General features: G+C 46.6%; 1 protein-coding gene across 1 annotated transcript in view; it reads right to left on the bottom strand.

Moving 5' to 3' along the window:
* LOC139402032 (vasorin-like) overlaps positions 1–16,077 on the bottom strand; it is a 39,205-nt gene extending 23,128 nt beyond the window's left edge. The window contains exon 1 of the mRNA XM_071146082.1: positions 15,876–16,077. The gene's annotated coding sequence lies outside the window, so the exon portion shown is untranslated. The remainder of the gene's footprint in view (positions 1–15,875) is intronic.
* Between the last annotated feature and the right edge of the window lie 289 nt (positions 16,078–16,366).

The raw sequence follows: 16,366 nt of genomic DNA on the forward strand, positions 1-16,366 counted from the left end.
TTATGGCTGTAAATACATGTTGCCTCTGAGACAGTGGAGAGGCCTTAGGGACAATGACAGTGTCTTGGGGACAATAGAGCATGTGGCATTGGAATGATGACACTCAACTCCGCCCACCGTTTGGAACACTGAAATGTGTTCCATAATTCCCTCTGTTTCATGTACCAGCAGTATACCGGTATAACAGTATCTCAACAATCTCACTTTTTCTGATCACTTTTTAATCTCTCTCTCTCTCCACTTCTTTCCCCCCTTCTATAATGTCTCTCTATTTCTTTAATCTCTCTCCCTCGTTCTGACAGCTCCACCTTGCAGCTCTTTTCTCTCTCTCTAATCTGTTAGTTTTATTAGCTGTTATGAGACAGTCTGTCTCCCTATATATACTGTAGGTGAGAACAACATGAAACGTACAGTAATGGCTTCTAGGTGTACTGGAGGGCCAAGCAGAGTCAACATGGTTTGGAAAGATTTGTGGGGCTTTGAGACTTGAAAAAAAGTACACTAGTTAATGTAAAATGTATGTGTGAGACAGCAAGAGAGAGAGAGAGACAGAGAGAGAAAGACAGAGAGACAGTCAGAGAAAGAACAGAGAGAAACAGAGACAGAGACAGAGATGGCAAGAGAGAGAGAGAAAGAGAGAGAGAGAGACAGAAACAGAGAAAGACAGACAGACAGACAGACAGACAGACAGACAGACAGACAGACAGAGAGAGAGACAGAAACAGAGACAGAAACAGAGACAGAAACAGAGACAGAAACAGAGACAGAAACAGAGACAGAGAGAGTGAGCGAGAGAGAGACAGACAGACAGAGAGGGAGAGACAGAGACCACGGTAAGGAATGTCTAGGATGTCAGCTACTGTAGGAGGAACATGTGCTATACTGGCATGTAGGTGTGCTTCTTGTCACACTCTGGTACTCTTCCATCACTTCAACACACACAGTCCTGTTCTGCTCTAACAAAAGCAGCACTGTTCCCCCCAGGTCTTAGAACAAGGACAAACTTAGTAGCACCCAGTTTATGTCTCTAATATCAGATCACTTACAGAAGTGGAAAGACAAATCCAGAGGAGAAGCTCCTGTCCTTTACTACAGTTAACACTCTCCACGGTAGGGGGGTAGCTCTAAGAGGTTTTAAATAGAGGAGATGTTTTATCACGTCCTGTCTGGGGCTTGTTGAGGAGGTTGTGATGAACTACATTAGTTTACACAGATATTTAAGAGAACGTAAAGACGGTGCTTGGTTTTTATAGAGAAGTCAGATGTGTCTGTACTTGTCTGGAGTCTCTAGATCCTCTCCACACACACACACATAAACACACACATACAGTATGTACCAGTCTTGAGGAACATTTGGGACGACCTGTTTTTCCTGCTTTTGTTTTTGGAATCTTAAGGAAGAGATTTTAAGACTTATCAAAGATGACTAAAAGCCCTGGGGTGTTTACTCAACACGACACAAAGCTACAACTGCCAAAGAACATATCCATGGTGAATTGGTAATTGCAAATCGTGTCAACACCCACACTGCGTGAGTGTGTGTTTGTGTGTTTTAAACAGACCCAAGCCCTATGGCTGTGTCTCACTCTCCACCTCTCTCTCTAACCTGCAGGCTTGTCATATCTTTCAGCAAATAGTGATGAGCCTCTTGAGTCTCTTCCACTTAGCTGCAGGTGTGCCAGGGGGAGAGAAGGGCTCTTCTACAGGCTGCACACACACACACACACACACACACACACACACACACACACGCGCACACACACACACGCGCACACACACACACACACACACACACACACACACACACACACACACAAGAGAGTATGTCGAGAGAAACAGGAAGAGCAAGGCCCAATCTATCCTCAGTCCTCCTCCTTTTCCAATACCCCTCCTCCTTCCAGGTGCCCGAGTTCCCCCCCAACCGCTACATGATGTCATCCCTTTGTGGACCCCAACATAGTGATAGACCTCCCCATGTCTAACTGGAGCTGTAAACAGTAGTGATAGACCTCCCCATGTCTAACTGGAGCTGTAAACAGTAGTGATAGACCTCCCCATGTCTAACTGGAGCTGTAAACAGTAGTGATTGATAGACCTCCCCATGTCTAACTGGAGCTGTAAACAGTAGTGATAGACCTCCCCATGTCTAACTGGAGCTGTAAACAGTAGTGATAGACCTCCCCATGTCTAACTGGAGCTGTAAACAGTAGTGACAGACCTCCCCATGTCTGACTGGAGCTGTAAACAGTAGTGATAGACCTCCCCATGTCTAACTAGAGCTGTAAACAGTAGTGATAGACCTCCCCATGTCTAACTGGAGCTGTAAACAGTAGTGATAGACCTCCCCATGTCTAACTGGAGCTGTAAACAGTAGTGATAGACCTCCCCATGTCTAACTGGAGCTGTAAACAGTAGTGATAGACCTCCCCATGTCTAACTGGAGCTGTAAACAGTAGTGATTGATAGACCTCCCCATGTCTAACTGGAGCTGTAAACAGTAGTGATAGACCTCCCCATGTCTAACTGGAGCTGTAAACAGTAGTGATAGACCTCCCCATGTCTAACTGGAGCTGTAAACAGTAGTGACAGACCTCCCCATGTCTGACTGGAGCTGTAAACAGTAGTGATAGACCTCCCCATGTCTAACTAGAGCTGTAAACAGTAGTGATAGACCTCCCCATGTCTAACTGGAGCTGTAAACAGTAGTGATAGACCTCCCCATGTCTGACTGGAGCTGTAAACAGTAGTGATAGACCTCCCCATGTCTAACTGGAGCTGTAAACAGTAGTGATAGACCTCCCCATGTCTGACTGGAGCTGTAAACAGTAGTGACAGACCTCCCCATGTCTAACTGGAGCTGTAAACAGTAGTGATAGACCTCCCCATGTCTAACTGGAGCTGTAAACAGTAGTGATAGACCTTCCCATGTCTAACTGGAGCTGTAAACAGTAGTGATAGACCTCCCCATGTCTGACTGAAACTGTAAACAGTAGTGATAGACCTCCCCATGTCTAACTGGAGCTGTAAACAGTAGTGATAGACCTCCCCATGTCTAACTGGAGCTGTAAACAGTAGTGATAGACCTCTCCATGTCTAACTGGAGCTGTAAACAGTAGTGATAGACCTCCCCATGTCTAACTGGAGCTGTAAACAGTAGTGATAGACCTCCCCATGTCTAACTGGAGCTGTAAACAGTAGTGATAGACCTTCCCATGTCTAACTGGAGCTGTAAACAGTAGTGATAGACCTCCCCATGTCTAACTGGAGCTGTAAACAGTAGTGATAGACCTCCCCATGTCTGACTGGAGCTGTAAACAGTAGTGATAGACCTCCCCATGTCTAACTGGAGCTGTAAACAGTAGTGATAGACCTCCCCAAGTCTAACTGGAGCTGTAAACAGTAGTGATAGACCTCCCCATGTCTAACTGGAGCTGTAAACAGTAGTGATAGACCTCCCCATGTCTAACTGGAGCTGTAAACAGTAGTGATAGACCTCCCCATGTCTAACTGGAGCTGTAAACAGTAGTGATAGACCTGCCCCATGTCTAACTGGAGCTGTAAACAGTAGTGATAGACCTCCCCTTGTCTAACTGGAGCTGTAAACAGTAGTGATAGACCTCCCCATGTCTAACTGGAGCTGTAAACAGTAGTGATAGACCTCCCCATGTCTAACTGGAGCTGTAAACAGTAGTGATAGACCTCCCCATGTCTGACTGGAGCTGTAAACAGTAGTGATAGACCTCCCCATGTCTAACTGGAGCTGTAAACAGTAGTGATAAACCTCCCCATGCCTAACTGGAGCTGTAAACAGTAGTGATAGACCTCCCCATGTCTAACTGGAGCTGTAAACAGTAGTGATAGACCTCCCCATGTCTAACTGGAGCTGTAAACAGTAGACACCTCTGAGATTGGGTAGCTGTATGTATGTATGTATGTATGTATCTGAGACACATTAACCCCCCCCCCCCAACACACCCACACACACAGGAACACAAACACACACTCCTAAACACACATCTGTCATATTAGTTAGCCACACAGACTCCTCGTTAGCACACTGACCTTGTATGTGCCTGTGTCTGACCAATAAGACACATACACTAGACACTACACTACACTACACACGGCTGGATCACCTCACCACCCCAGCGTTAAGCCAGTGAGGGGAGTTATACTGCAGATGTCTGTGGAGATTTAGAAGAAAAGAAAAGGGAAATGGGGATACTTAGTCAGTTGTTCAACTGCATTCAAACCAAATGTGTCTTTCCGCATATGAACTGACCCCTCTGAATCAGAGAGGTGCGGAGGGGAGGGGGCATTAATCGACGTCCACGTCATCGGGGCCTGGGGAGAAGCTGTTGTTGGTAGTTAACTGCCTTGCTTAAGGGCAGAACGGCAGATTTATCCACCTTGCCGGCTCAGGGATTAGAACCAGCAACCTTTCGGTTACTGGCCCAAGGATGGACTGAGAGGGGGGTATTCATCCATTGGTGTGTGTTTGTGCGTGAGTGTGACTCAGTTAGGTTTTCGTAAGAATAGAGTAAACAAGTGAAAAATGAAAATGTGTGTATTGAGGGAACTGGTGTGTAACTAAGGAGGGAGGATTGTGGAAGGGGAAATGACAGATGATGTGTAGGTTACTGAACCTTTAGTGTTTACTCTCTCACATAACTGTTTACTCAAACTCCTCATGGACCCCTGGAGAGAGACAGAGACAGAGAGACAGAGAGACAGAGAGACAGACAGACAGACAGACAGACAGACAGACAGACAGACAGACAGACAGACAGGCAGACAGGCAGACAGGCAGACAGAGAGAGAGAGAGAGAGAGAGAGAGAGAGAGAGAGAGAGAGAAAGAGAGAGAGAGAGAGAGAGAGAGAGAGATATCTAGGACTGACCATCCGTTCACTCCAGTCTCCTTCACAGTGTTCTGGTAAAGTTTTCATTTAGTCTACGTGTTGATTTGGTGGATAAAGCCATTTAGCCAGTGACCTCTGTTTGTTCCCAGAGACAGACACATTCTGGGTGGAAGTTGACAGATCTAAGGGTCAAATTACCCTCCCCAAATTCTATCCTTAAATATTAGGAGGTCATAAACTGAACTTAAATCACAAGTGTGCAGTAAAACTTTTAACACACACACACACTATGTAGGACCAATGACTTGCTCTGAGAGAAGTGTTGACATGTTACTTATAGTGAAGCCATGGAGGCATCTGCAATGTTTGGTAAGGGACTACAAAATGATGTCATTCAAGAGGAGGGAGAGAGAATGAGGAGGGAAGAATGAGGAGGGAGAGAGAGAATGAGGAGGGAGAGAGAGAATGAGGAGGGAGAGAGAATGAGGAGGGAGAGGGAGAGGGAGAATGAGGAGGGAGAGAGAGAATGAGGAGAGAGAGGGAGAATGAGGAGGGAGAGGGAGAATGAGGAGGGAGAGAGAGAATGAGGAGGGAGAGAGAGAATGAGAATGAGGAGGGAGAGAGAATGAGGAGGGAGAGAGAGAATGAGGAGGGAGAGAGAGAATGAGGAGGGAGAGAGAGAATGAGAAGGGAGAGAGAGAATGAGGAGGGAGAGAGAAAATGAGGAGGGAGAGAGAGAATGAGGAGGGAGAAAGAGAATGAGAAGGGAGAGAGAGAATGAGGAGGGAGAGAGAGAATGAGGAGGGAGAAAGAGAATGAGGAGGGAGAGAGAGAATGAGGAGGGAGAGAGAGAATGAGGAGGGAGAGAGAGAATGAGGAGGGAGAAAGAGAATGAGGAGGGAGAGAGAGAATGAGGAGGGAGAGAGAGAATGAGGAGGGAGAGAGAGAATGAGGAGGGAGAGAGAGAATGAGGAGGGAGAGAGAGAATGAGGAGGGAGAGAGAGAATGAGGAGGGAGAGAGAGAATGAGGAGGGAGAGAGAGAATGAGGAGGGAGACAGAGAATGAGGAGGGAGAGAGAGAATGAGGAGGGAGAGAGAGAATGAGGAGGAAGACAGAGAATGAGGAGGGAGAGAGAGAATGAGGAGGGAGAAAGAGGAAGACGAGGGAAAGAGATAAATAAAATACATCGTCACTTCTCACCTACAGTATACAGACATAGACCACTACTCTGTTTGTGTTCAATCACACACACGCAAGAAGACACACACACACACACGCAAGAAGACACACACACACGCACACATGACCAGAATGTGAATTCGAACTGATGCTACTGATAAACCTCAATAGCCTACAGCAAAATAGTCCATTGATTCAACACGCTGACACTCAGGAACAGTACAGCTCTGTTGTGGTTTATACAGAGAGATCTGTATTTAACAAATACCACCGCTATCTCTATCTCCGCTGTTATCTCTGTCAGAGAGGCTCCGCCTGGGATACATGACCCTCGTGGAGCCCTCCATCACAGATATCTATGCTACTAGAGGTTATTTAAAACACAATGGGTTTACAGTGTAGGGTCTCTATGGTGTAACTGTGGTTTTGTAAAGGATTTTATCATCAGATCAACTACACACAGCAGTCACACTCATGGATCGCAAAGTTTGCGTGTGTGTGTGTATTGGCGTGTCTGTCTATTGACCGAGTGCATCATAGTAAAGGTTGTTCACACACTGATAGAGATTGCAGAATGTTGAGGCGTACCTGGAAGAACGGCTCCTGGTCACAGATAAATTCCTCTGATATTGAACAACATTCCAACCCATGTTATTCTGGATCAACACACACACACACACACACACACACACATAATTCATAACTACATATCTAGCATTAATATAATCTCAGGACAAATCCATGTTCTATTTGTGACTGTCATCATGTCTCTCATCAAAACATAACAGCCCTGCAGTCTGAACAGTTAGGGTCAAGCCTTGGTCAGGCAGTCTAAAAGCCATCAAGTCATTAAAGTCCTTCATCATCAGTCTGTTCAGTATTTTCTGCAGCTGATTGACTCTCAACAGACTGCAGTGTGCTAGCTGTGCTTGTCTTGGCTGTACAAAGTGTCTGTGCTCAGCCTCAGAGGAATGTCTCATTTTAACTGGACAGCATTGAAGACCAGCGACTTAGTCCAACAAACAATTTTTATTTGTCCCACATCTCAACTTTGCCTTACCTTTGTCTCTCTTTCTTTGTCTCTCTCTCTCTCTCTCTCTCTCTCTCTCTCTCTCTCTCTCATTTTCTCTCTCTACCTTTCCCTCTCTCTCTCTCTCTCTCTCTCTCTCTCTCATTCTCTCATTCTCTCTCTCATTCTCTCTCTCTACCTTTCCCTCTCTAGTCTCTCTCTCTCTCATTCTCTCATTCTCTCATTCTCTCTCTCTACCTTTCCCTCTCTAGTCTCTCTCTCTCTCATTCTCTCTCTCCCTCTCTAGTCTCTCTCTCTCTCTCTCTCTCTCTCTCTCTCTCTCTCTCTACCTTTCCCTCTCTAGTCTCTCTCGCTCTCTCTCTCTCTCTCTATGAAAGGGCATCAAGTGCAAACCCACACTTTCATTACTTCCCTCTCCTCTCCCGCTGGTGTATAAAACGCTGTCGCTGCTTAACTTCTGATCGGTTCTCCTTCACTTTGAAGTGGTTACAGCTCTCATCTGCTAACAACATGGCCAAGTTCAAAGATACCACAGGCTCAGGGAGCCACTGTAGTGTGAGAGGAGAGGAGTATGTGAACAGGGAAGTCAACAGGGGCATTCTGGGATTGGTGCTTCCATTTTTTGACTTTTAAATTAAAAGGTTGAATGGTGACCACTTTGTTGTAGTTTGAATCCCAGATTGCCCCTTTAAGTATCCTGAAACAACCTTCAATACTTTTTTTTCCAAACTTTAAAAACACTTCTTGTTGAGACAAAGGTCTCATTCAAGTCCTTTAACGTTCAAATCAAATCAAATGTTATTAGTCACATGAGCCGAATACATCAGGTCACCTTACAGTGAAACGTTTACTTATGATCCAACGATGCAGTTTAAAAAAAAATACGGATTAGAATAAGAGATAAAAGTAACAATTAATTAAAGAGCAGCAGTAAAATAACAATAGCGAGGCTATATACAGGGGGTGCCGGTACAGGAGTCATTGTGCGGAGGAACCGGTTAGTTGAGGTAGTATGTACATGTAGGTAGAGTTATTAAAGTGACTATGGATAGATGATAACAGAGAGTAGCAGTGGTATACCTGAAGGAACAAATTATAACTGAAGTCACACACACACACACACACACACACACACACACACACACACACACACACACACAAACCCCTCGACCCTAGTCCTTCTTCCCTGCCAGTTTCCTGCCTTCCAAAACTCCTACACCCCCAATCCTGCCCCTCCGCCCAACACACACACGCACACACTCCTGGACCCTGCTCCTTCCACCTCGTCAGTTCCCTGTCCTGACCTGTGTTCTGACTGGCCCCTCCAGCTGCACCCCCCCTCTGACTTCTGACCCCCTAATCTGCCTGCCACCCGTAGGGGGGAGCAGGAGTGGACAGAGGTATGAGAGGTTTGGAGAGGGGGGGGAGCAGGCCGGAGTACAGGTACAAGCAGCTAACAGCTCTTAATTTATCGTAGAAAGGAGGGGTCACTGAATGTGCCTGTCTATTCAATGGAAGTCTGACAGCTGGACATCGGTACAGAAAGTAACAGAACATTTAATTGCAAAGCATGTGTGTGTCCTTGTGTGTGTGTGTGTGTGGGGGGGGGGGGGGGGGTGGAGTGGTGTGTGTGTCAAGTCTTAATGTCCACTTGCAATAACATCCCAACAGTCTATTTTCCTGCTGTTTGTCTAAACACAGGGCTGTATGAAGCTCTGGGTCTCAGAGCAGGCTGTTGCCAAGGGAAACACAGAAAACACTTACCACGAAAGCCACATATACATACCTCAACACACTCTGTCATAACTGACACAAATATGCACACTGAGCCATCAACTTCCCAGTAAGCAAAAGAGTGGCTCTACCTTCTGTTTCCCAAGCGGCCTCTCTCATCACCTGTTGTGGCTGTAGTTGTGGAGCTGATCTGAGCTAGAGAGACAAGGCCTTTGAAGTGCTCTGAGAAGACCCTGTAGCCTCAGGCTACTGTCTGTCTGAGTGTGTATACAGGGGACCTCTGAATGGGGTGTGTGTGTGGGGGGGGGGGGTGTCTGTGTGTGTGTCTGTGTGTCTGTGTGTCTGTGTGTGTGTGTGTGTGTGTGTGTGTGTGTGTGTGTGTGTGTGTGTGTGTGTGTCTGTGTGTGTGTGTGTCTGTGTGTCTGTGTGTGTGTGTGTGTGTGTGTTAGTGTGTGCGTGTGTGCGTGTTAGTGTGTGTGTGTGTGTGTTAGTGTGTGCGTGTGTGCGTGTTAGTGTGTGCGTGTTAGTGTGTGCGTGTTAGTGTGTGCGTGCGTGTGTGCGTGTGTGTGTGTGTAGGATTGAGGGGCTATTGTATGGGATGAAAAGGCATGTGTGTGCACAACCCAGACTGCGCCCTTGGGGAGAGGGGATTAGGGCTGGGGGTCAAAACTGAGAGAGGGGTGGAGGGAGTCAAAATAACTCAGCCTCTGGTATAGTATAAGACTAGTCTGTAGACTGATCAGGTATCTGAATATGCAAATGTCTCTCCCTCTCTACCTCTCCACCTATCCCTCTCTACCTCTCCACCTATCCCTCTACCTCTCCACCTATCCCTCTACCTCTCCACCTATCCCTCTCTACCTCTCCACCTATCCCTCTACCTCTCCACCTATCCCTCTACCTCTCCACCTATCCCTCTACCTCTCCACCTATCCCTCTACCTCTCCACCTATCCCTCTCTACCTCTCCACCTATCCCTCTCTACCTCTCCACCTATCCCTCTCTACCTCTCCACCTATCCCTCTCTACCCCTCCACCTATCCCTCTACCTCTGGTATAGTATAAGACTAGTCTGTAGACTGATCAGGTATCTGAATATGCAAATGTCTCTCCCTCTCTACCTCTCCACCTATCCCTCTACCTCTACACCTATCCCTCTCTACCTCTCCACCTATCCCTCTACCTCTCCACCTATCCCTCTCTACCTCTCCACCTATCCCTCTCTACCTCTCCACCTATCCCTCTACCTCTCCACCTATCCCTCTACCTCTACACCTATCCCTCTCTACCTCTACACCTACCCCTCTCTACCTCTCCACCTATCCCTCTCTACCTATCCACCTATCCCTCTCTACCTCTCCACTTATCCCTCTCTACCTCTCCACCTATCCCTCTCTACCTCTCAACTTATCCCTCTCTACCTCTACACCTATCCCTCTCTACCTCTCCACCTATCCCTCTCTACCTCTCCACCTATCCCTCTCTACCTCTCCACCTACCCCTCTCTACCTCTCCACTTATCCCTCTCTACCTCTCCACCTATCCCTCTCCACCTCTCAACTTATCCCTCTCTACCTCTCCACCTATCCCTCTCTACCTCTCAACTTATCCCTCTCTACCTCTACACCTATCCCTCTCTACCTCTCCACCTATCCCTCTCTACCTATCCACCTATCCCGCTCTACCTCTCCACCTATCCCTCTCTACCTCTCCACCTATCCCTCTCTACCTCTCAACTTATCCCTCTCTACCTCTCCACCTATCCCTCTCTACCTCTCCACTTATCCCTCTCTACCTCAAGTGAGGAGCGCCAAAGGTTCCTCTCTCAGAGTAGTATACTGAGGAATGTAATGAGAAGGCTACATGTGTCACGCTCAATACCTTCCCACTAGACCCCTGGATTTACCTAACACGCTCCGAGGATGAGGGGGGAGGGTTTTAAGGAGGTGCACCACAAGGGAGCAAGGGGGAGCGACCCGTAAACCTCTCCCTAGGGGGTCTGGGTTCTGAGAATCATAGGTTCCCCTCCGATGAACAAGTCAGTGCCGTGTTAGACTAACGGTACAATTCATAGAGTGTCAGGAAAGCTGTCACATTAAGATAATTCATTGTGGAAAGGTAAATACACTATTAAAGAGCAGTGGAACGTGTCGGCTATAGGCTAAATTCCACAGGTCAAAGAAAAGGTCAATTCCAACCACCTCTCAGTCCAACCAAGGAGCATCAGATCAAGAACAAACTGTCGGCATAACACATTCAGACACTCATTGAGGACAATGGACATATTCAATATAATAATGTTACTTCCTGTTTGGCTCTTTTGGGCATTGAAGGAGAACAATGGACATACGATGCAAGTCATCTATTACTGTATTAAAACCTGTCTTTCTCAGCAGCAGGATGATTTATGTTGGGTTCGAGGAGACACTCGCTGTTTTATCACACATGGTGACAACTTCCTTAAACACTCTAAACGCTCCCACATGAACCAGAGCCCCATCCCTCTGTCTGTGTCTGCACAGCTGCAGGTCAGGAGACTGGACTGAGACTGGAGAAAGAGCAGAGAGGTAGGGAGAAACAGCGAGGGAGAGAACAGTGTGGCAGCGATAGAAAGAGCAGAGAGGTAGGGAGAGACAGCGAGGGAGAGAACAGTGTGGCGGCGATAGAAAGAGAGGTAGGGAGAGACAGTGAAGGAGAGAACAGTGTGGCAGCGATAGAAAGAGCAGAGAGGTAGGGAGGGACAGCGAGGGAGAGAACAGTGTGGCAGCGATAGAAAGAGCAGAGAGCAAGTCCAGATAGAGGGAGAAAGAAAAGAAAGACAGGGAGAGCAAGATCGTTGAAACGGAGAGAAAGAGACCAAAGAATAGACAGAGAGACAGAGAGAGAGAGAGAAAGAAGACCAGAACTCAAGGTTGTTTTAATTCCTTAATGGTCCCTAACAAGGGGATCCCAGAGTAAAAGCTTCCTAACAAGGGAACCCAGAGTAAAAGCTTCCTAACAAGGGGAACCCAGAGTAAAAGCTCCCTAACAAGGGGAACCCAGAGTAAAAGCTCCCTAACAAGGGGAACCCAGAGTAAAAGCTCCCTAACAAGGGGATCCCAGAGTAAAAGCTTCCTAACAAGGGGAACCCAGAGTAAAAGCTTCCTAACAAGGGGATCCCAGAGTAAAAGCTCCCTAACAAGGGGAACCCAGAGTAAAAGCTCCCTAACAAGGGGAACCCAGAGTAAAAGCTCCCTAACAAGGGGAACCCAGAGTAAAAGCTCCCTAACACCCAGAGTAAAAGCTACCTAACACCCAGAGTAAAAGCTCCCTAACAAGGGGAACCCAGAGTAAAAGCTCCCTAACAAGGGGAACCCAGAGTAAAAGCTCCCTAACAAGGGGAACCCAGAGTAAAAGCTCCCTAACAAGGGGAAACCAGAGTAAAAGCTCCCTAACAAGGGGAACCCAGAGTAAAAGCTCCCTAACACCCAGAGTAAAAGCTCCCTAACACCCAAGTAAAAGCTCCCTAACAAGGGGAACCCAGAGTAAAAGCTTCCTAACAATGTGGAACCCAGAGTAAAAGCTCCCTAACACCCAGAGTAAAAGCTCCCTAACAAGGGGAACCCAGAGTAAAAGCTCCCTAACAAGGGGAACCCAGAGTAAAAGCTCCCTAACAAGGGGAACCTAGAGTAATAAAAGCTCCCTAACAAGGGGAACCCAGAGTAAAAGCTTCCTAACAAGGGGAACCCAGAGTAAAAGCTCCCTAATAAGGGGAACCCAGAGTAAAAGCTTCCTAACAATGTGGAACCCAGAGTAAAAGCTCCCTAACAAGGGGAACCCAGAGTAAAAGCTCCCTAACAAGGGGAACCCAGAGTAAAAGCTCCCTAACAAGGGGAACCCAGAGTAAAAGCTCCCTAACAATGGGGAACCCAGAGTAAAAGCTTCCTAACAAGGGGAACCCAGAGTAAAAGCTCCCTAACAAGGGGAACCCAGAGTAAAAGCTCCCTAACAAGGGGAACCCAGAGTAAAAGCTCCCTAACACCCAGAGTAAAAGCTACCTAACACCCAGAGTAAAAGCTCCCTAACAAGGGGAACCCAGAGTAAAAGCTCCCTAACAAGGGGAACCCAGAGTAAAAGCTCCCTAACAAGGGGAAACCAGAGTAAAAGCTCCCTAACAAGGGGAACCCAGAGTAAAGCTGCCTAACACCCAGAGTAAAAGCTCCCTAACACCCAGAGTAAAAGCTCCCTAACAAGGGGAACCCAGAGTAAAAGCTCCCTAACAATGGGGAACCCAGAGTAAAAGCTTCCTAACAAGGGGAACCCAGAGTAAAAGCTCCCTAACAAGGGGAACCCAGAGTAAAAGCTCCCTAACAAGGGGAACCCAGAGTAAAAGCTCCCTAACACCCAGAGTAAAAGCTACCTAACACCCAGAGTAAAAGCTCCCTAACAAGGGGAACCCAGAGTAAAAGCTCCCTAACAAGGGGAACCCAGAGTAAAAGCTCCCTAACAAGGGGAAACCAGAGTAAAAGCTCCCTAACAAGGGGAACCCAGAGTAAAGCTGCCTAACACCCAGAGTAAAAGCTCCCTAACACCCAGAGTAAAAGCTCCCTAACAAGGGGAACCCAGAGTAAAAGCTTCCTAACAATGTGGAACCCAGAGTAAAAGCTCCCTAACACCCAGAGTAAAAGCTCCCTAACAAGGGGAACCCAGAGTAAAAGCTCCCTAACAAGGGGAACCCATAGTAAAAGCTCCCTAACAAGGGGAACCTAGAGTAAAAGCTCCCTAACAAGGGGAACCCAGAGTAAAAGCTTCCTAACAAGGGGAACCCAGAGTAAAAACTCCCTAACAAGGGGAAGCCAGAGTAAAAGCTTCCTAACAATGTGGAACCCAGAGTAAAAGCTCCCTAACAAGGGGAACCCAGAGTAAAAGCTCCCTAACAAGGGGAACCCAGAGTAAAAGCTCCCTAACAAGGGGAACCCAGAGTAAAAGCTCCCTAACAATGGGGAACCCAGAGTAAAAGCTTCCTAACAAGGGGAACCCAGAGTAAAAGCTCCCAAACAAGGGGAACCCAGAGTAAAAGCTTCCTAACAAGGGGAACCCAGAGTAAAAGCTTCCTAACAAGGGGAACCCAGAGTAAAAGCTTCCTAACAAGGGGAACCCAGAGTAAAAGCTGACCTGGAGGACCTAGAGGGAGCACCACCAAAGCACCACAGGGCACAGTTAAGCCTGGCTAAGAGGAGAGGATTTACACTACTGCTGCTGTTGTTGATAACACTACAACCACACACAACCACTTCTCATTTTCTAATAGCTGCTTCGCACTCTTTAGTTTAACACACACACACCAAACAAAATCCTCTTCACCTTGTACCTCTTAGCTTCCATCATTAACTCAATCAGGGGTCCCCCTATTTAGTTGTCATGGTGGCATGACCCGAACACTTATTAGCTGACCCCTGGGATTAGTCCAAGACCAAAGTGTTTGGGGGGGGTGGGGGTAAGTAGGGGGGATCTCACAATGATGTGTGTGTGTGTGTGTGTGTGTGTTAGCATCTTTGACGTTCTTTAATTAAATTGCTGAGACACCAAGTCAGGAATGTTTGCTTCCTCCCTCGCTCTCTCTGCTGATCTCTTCCTCCCTCGCTCTCTCTGCTGATCTCTTCCTCCCTCGTTCTCTCTGCTGATCTCTTCCCCCCTCGCTCTCTCTGCTGATCTCTTCCTCCCTCGCTCTCTCTGCTGATCTCTTCCCCCCTCGCTCTCTCTGCTGATCTCTTCCTCCCTCGTTCTCTCTGTCCCTCCATCTCGGTCTTTACTTTTCCCATCCCTTTATAGACTTCAGTTTGTTTAGGTGCCCTTCCTGGCTGCCTCGCTGACTTGTATTTATCTAGCATGCTTTATTACATCTCTTCACACAAAGTCATTGACATAGAGGCCTCTGAATAACATTAGGTAGACTTGAGTAGTCAAGGTGATTGTTTCTCAAAATCACAAATGTGCTATTCTCACAACCACAGCAATAATAGCATTTTTAGAATTTGGATTTGATTAAGTTGTTATTACCATGCCATTACTATTCTATTGTATACAAAAAAGACAAGTCAACCTAATCCAACCAGGTTAAAGTTTAAATAAACAAAGAAGAGATGACAACCCTGGTCGATTAGTGAGATAACAAGCTCTAATTCAATTACCTTTAAAACAAACAAACACAAACGGGATAAACCAACATCAACAACCGATAACACACCACCCTGACCTGCCTGCTGTGCCTCTAACTAACAACCCACTGGGCACAGACGTCAGTTCAACGTCCAGTTTTAATTTGGTTGAGTTATACATTTGGTTGAGTTGTCAACTACCGTGAATTCAACGTGAAATCAACGACCTTCGGATATTTAAATTATTATTATGATGGAAACAACGTCGGTTCCAGCAGTTTTTGCCTAGCTGGAACCGTATCTCTATTCTGCATGACTCTCTCTGTGAGGGTCTCTGGCTGCGCAGAGATTTTATTATAGAATGGTGAGCTAGGCACCACACGGTAAAGATATTTTGACACGCAGATATAAACGACCATATCACATCTTGACAATGATCCGCTTTCAAAGGTTTCTGTGGATGCGGTTTCGAAGTGAGATAGAAAATAACTATGTTGGGGGAGAAATGTTCGGCCATATAAACCTTGGCTATAGGCTAGTCAGTGCTCGTTGCTCGTGGTGAGATCGATAAGCACGGATAATGGGATAGACATACATGACATATAGTATCCTACATTTTAAGAGGAACAACTCGGAAATGTTTTAATATAAAATGTGATCACAAAACTATTCTCGTTTCTAATAAAGACACGCAGTGCCAGGCATTCAGCTCACAGACAGTAACCCAGAGAAATCCCTCTTATAACTTCCCCAAGCCATATCTCGCCTGAACAGTAAACACCGTCCGAGGTGCACTTTGGAGCGCACAGAACAACCTGCAGAATGATTGCGCGGTCTCCAAACGGTCACAGACGAAGCTACTGGATACTAGCCTACTTGTTTCCATCATAAAGTCGCACCAGAAGTAGAAGAAAGTTCTTCGTGAGACACCTACCTGGCAAAATGTAGTCCCGAAATGTGCTCAAAACAGTGCTATTTCTTATCCACTTTATCGACGTGTCTATGAGGCTCAAATCCCTTTAATACAGTTGTATTGTCCACAAACTTCAGAAAGGTAGCCTATTGAAATCCCTGTGCAGAACATTTCTCTCTGCGTGTCAAAGTTGCGGTCCAGAAGTCTCCGAGAGGTATGCCCCCTATGTCAAGCGCGTCCCGAGTTTTAACAATTGGAGGACGAGAGGCTCTAGAACTTTTTTAAAAAGTTGTAAGTGGGAGGTGCGTTCTGGTATGAGCGCGAACTGCACTCTGCGCGTCCATGTTCCCGAATCTGGAGCGCAGAGATGGTAACTATAGCCTACACCTGTAAAAATATCAAGTGGCCATACCATATACGTAACAACATGGTGAAAAGGCTATGCGTCCGACCACATTACGTTATTTTTTTATTGATTCTCGATTAAGGGGATATTATTGAACATAACAAGA

The sequence above is a fragment of the Oncorhynchus clarkii genome, unplaced genomic scaffold, assembly GCF_045791955.1.
Source record: "Oncorhynchus clarkii lewisi isolate Uvic-CL-2024 unplaced genomic scaffold, UVic_Ocla_1.0 unplaced_contig_4841_pilon_pilon, whole genome shotgun sequence".
In the NCBI taxonomy this organism is placed as follows: domain Eukaryota; kingdom Metazoa; phylum Chordata; class Actinopteri; order Salmoniformes; family Salmonidae; genus Oncorhynchus; species Oncorhynchus clarkii.